The sequence below is a fragment of the Macrotis lagotis genome, chromosome 1 (assembly GCF_037893015.1).
Source record: "Macrotis lagotis isolate mMagLag1 chromosome 1, bilby.v1.9.chrom.fasta, whole genome shotgun sequence".
Classification (NCBI taxonomy): domain Eukaryota; kingdom Metazoa; phylum Chordata; class Mammalia; order Peramelemorphia; family Peramelidae; genus Macrotis; species Macrotis lagotis.
The window spans coordinates 686,909,881-686,913,559 of NC_133658.1; the positions used below are offsets into that span (position 1 = coordinate 686,909,881).

The 3,679-nt window shown below is 37.0% G+C and overlaps 1 long non-coding RNA gene across 1 annotated transcript; it reads right to left on the reverse strand.

Moving 5' to 3' along the window:
* Positions 1-471: 471 nt before the first annotated feature.
* On the reverse strand, positions 472-3,458 carry LOC141507728 (uncharacterized). Its single transcript, XR_012474260.1, has 3 exons — positions 2,655-3,458; positions 1,700-1,930; positions 472-934 (listed from the first exon to the last, which is right to left on the reverse strand). It is a non-coding gene; the product is annotated as an uncharacterized LOC141507728 (long non-coding RNA).
* Positions 3,459-3,679: the final 221 nt, after the last annotated feature.

Sequence of the window (3,679 nt, forward strand, 5' to 3'; positions counted from 1 at the left end):
ACACCTGAAAAGGACTTAGCAAGCCTTCAGACAAAAAAAAAAAAGTATGGTAGAGTTGAAGATAGTTCAAAAAAGAATATAGTGTAATAGTTGAGTAAAGTGAAAAGAATCTTATAGACTCTTTATCTGAAGGGCAGCTTGGACCACTTAATCTCTTAGTATCTCTGTTTCCTCATCTGTCAAAATATTTAGTAGCAGTTAATCTCTCACATTCTTTCCAGCTCCCAGTCTCATGATCCTATGTCTGTAGTGCAAGCAGCAAAACCAATGTTTCTGTTGTCTCTATTACAATGGAGATTTACAAAAAGGAAAATCATTGAATACATTGGGTAGGAAAACTCTACCACTGAACTTTTAGATCAGATGATGCCTAAGAAGGTCATCTAATGCAACCCTCTCTTTTTTACAGATGAGGATCTGAGACTTGGTGATTTGCCCAAGTCATATAGACAGTAAATGTCAGAGCCAGGATGAATTAGATATGTTGTCAGAATAGGCAGGTTCAACTCAATCTTCTGAATGTGTTTGTGTCCCTGGACTTCTTGCATTTTTTATTTCAATAAGCATCTCAGATGAATTACTTATTAAATTTCAACACCGGCATCAAGGAAGTTGTTGACATTCAAAAGTACAAATCACCCTTATTGAAGAACAGTAATGCTTCAAGAACATTGTCAATCAAAAATCAAGGGAGAGTGCCATGTAAATAGATTTAGATGACTATTCATATTCAACATGCAGGCTTAATAGGCAACTGATTGAATTGCCACTCTTTTTAGATATGTAGCTTTATTTTTGCAAATCATAAACTTACCTGCATCCTTATGGTGAGCTCATCATTTCTTTTTGGTATAGCTTCTCAACCTTTGTTTTCAGGTTGCCTATGAATTTTTTCCCAAGGATTATAGATCTAGGAAGAAGTTAGGAAGGACAGCTAGAATGCAAACCATAAAGGAAATATATTACTTCTAAAATAATTCAACAAATATTTATTAAGCTGCTCTGTTTGACTTTCAAAGACCTTACCAAGCTGGCTCCAGTCTACTTTCCAAGTTTCTTGCACATTATTCTCCTTCATCTTCTCCATATTTCAATCTACCTACTACCCTCAGTTCCTATTTCTTTACTTTTGAACAGGCTGTGTTTCCAAACTTAGCATATACTCCCTCAACTTCACAGAATCTCTAGTTTCGTTCAGTGTTAAGTTCAGGTAAACCCTTCTATATGAAACCAAATACCTTTTGTTGTCAGTATCCTTTTCAGAAGAAAATCCTTGGTATATATTTTCCATTTAGTTACATACATAAAGTACTTTTTGTTCCCCCAATAGAAAGTAGACTCCTTGTGGATCTGTTTCAATTTTATCTTTGCAATCCTAACTAATCACTCTCTTGGTTTCTGTAAAGCATTCAAACTAAAAACTGGAACTATTGGATCAGGAAGGGATACTAAAGGCAATTTAATCCAAACTTTCATTTTATAACTGAGGAAACTGAGGAACAGGGAGGTTAAATGATTTAGCCAGATATTACACAATGAGTAAATGTCTGAAACAGCACTTGAGCCCATGGATCCATGTACACAGTGACTTAGTCACACCACACACTCAGTTCCAATATACTTTGCTACCTGTGTCCACCAATCTTTCACAATACTCACCTTTGATTCCAAAAAGCTATTGTATAAACAACAACCATACCTCAGTTGGTGATTTGGGGAACTGTCTATCCCAAGCATGTGAAGGCTTTCCCAGTAGAATGGGTGGGTGATAACTATTTGTTCCAATGCCCAGGAAGGCAGCTGATATGGACTCCATGAGGCATTTAGAACTTGATCAAATATCAAAGATGCCAAGTTCATCCAATGAATCCCCAACCATTGCCAGTCATCTTGACTTTTCTTTGCTTGTTTAATTTTTATTCATTTTGAGCTTAAATATAAAAAGATGAAAAAAATTTTCATGTACACAACATAAGAAAAGGTTTCAATATAAAATCATAAAATTCCATTTTGCACTGTTTACTTTTTTTAAAAAACTTTAATAGATACTAAACATTGTTTTCAAAGCTACTCTGCTTTTCTGTGTTTCCTTCTAAGTTTTCTTTTTGTTCTCTATTGTGCATATTTTTCCTCCCTCCTTCCCTCTCTATCCTGAAAGTAATATATATAATTATAATTCTTTAGGAATAATTCCAGATTGCTCTCCAAAATGATTGGCTCATTTCATTGTACCACTAACAGTGAATTCATGTCCCAATTTACCTTCTCCAGCATTTGTCACTTGCCCTTTCTATCATTTTAGTCAGTCATATAGGTGTAAGATGTTATTGAACACCTTCACTGATGATGAATATGGCATCAAGGTCAACTACTGTAAATTCTTCAACTTGAAAAGGCTACAAGCCAAGATCAAAGTGGAAGGAATGTTAGTGCATGATTTTCTGGTTGCAGATGATTGCACCTTCAATGCAGCTTCAGAAGCTGAGATGCAACAAAGTATGGATCAATTCTCTGCTGCTTGTGCTAATTTTGGTCTAACAATTAACACCAAGGAAACACAGGTGCTCCATCAACCAGCACCACACCACCCATATGTGGAACCATTGATTATGGTAAAAGGAGAAGTTTTGAGTACTGTGGACAAGTTCACTTACCTTGGCACTTACCTCCAGGGAGGTACACATTGAAAATGAGGGTGACACACACATTGCCAGATCTAGTTCAGTACTGGGAGACTCCAAAAGAAAGTGAGACTGAAGAGGTATTGAAGTTTGATTGAAGGTCTATAGGTCTTCTGTGTCCATCTCACTACTACATGCCTGTGAAACCCTGGACAGTCTACCAACGCCATGTCAGGAAACTGAATTTTTCCATTTAAATTGTCTTAGGAAGATTCTGAAGATCACCTGACAGGAGAATATTCCAGACACTGATGTCCTTTCTTGAGTTAAACTGCCTAGCATTCCAACATTTCTACAGAGAATACAACTCCCAATGGGCTGGACACATTGTTAGAATGTCAGATGTGCCAAAAAGACTACTTTATGGAGAACTCACACAGGGCAAGTGCTCACAGTGGGGTCAGAAAAAGTGATACCTAGACACCCTGAAGGTGTCTCTTACGAACTTTAGAATTGATTGTATAGCATAGGAGACACTGGCAAAGAACCACCCAGCATGGCATGCCCTCATCAGTGAGAGTGCTGCCCTCTATGTGGAAGGCAGAATTGAAGCAACACAAAGGAAATGTGACAAAAGTAAGTTTAACGTAAGCACCCCAGGTGTTCATATGGAATATTTGTGCCTGACCTATAGTAGAGAATTCCAAGTTCATATTGGTCTGATCAGCCACAGTTAGACACACTGTAATTTGTCTCAAACTCAGCGATGTCATTTTGGTCTTCTTCAACAATGAAGGACCTTGAATCAACCAACCAACCAAAATGATACCTCAGAATTGTTCTAATTTATATTTCTCTGATCAATAGTGATTTAAAGCATTTCTTTATATGACTAGTTATCATTTTGTTTCCTTCGCTGGAAAACTGCCTGTTCATAATATCCTTTGACCTCATCCTGACTTGTGTCCTGTCACTGGACTTTGATGACTCTGGAAGAGAGAGTAAGACTGATGATTTTGAACACCTGTGTCTCACTTAAATCCAATTCATACATATGT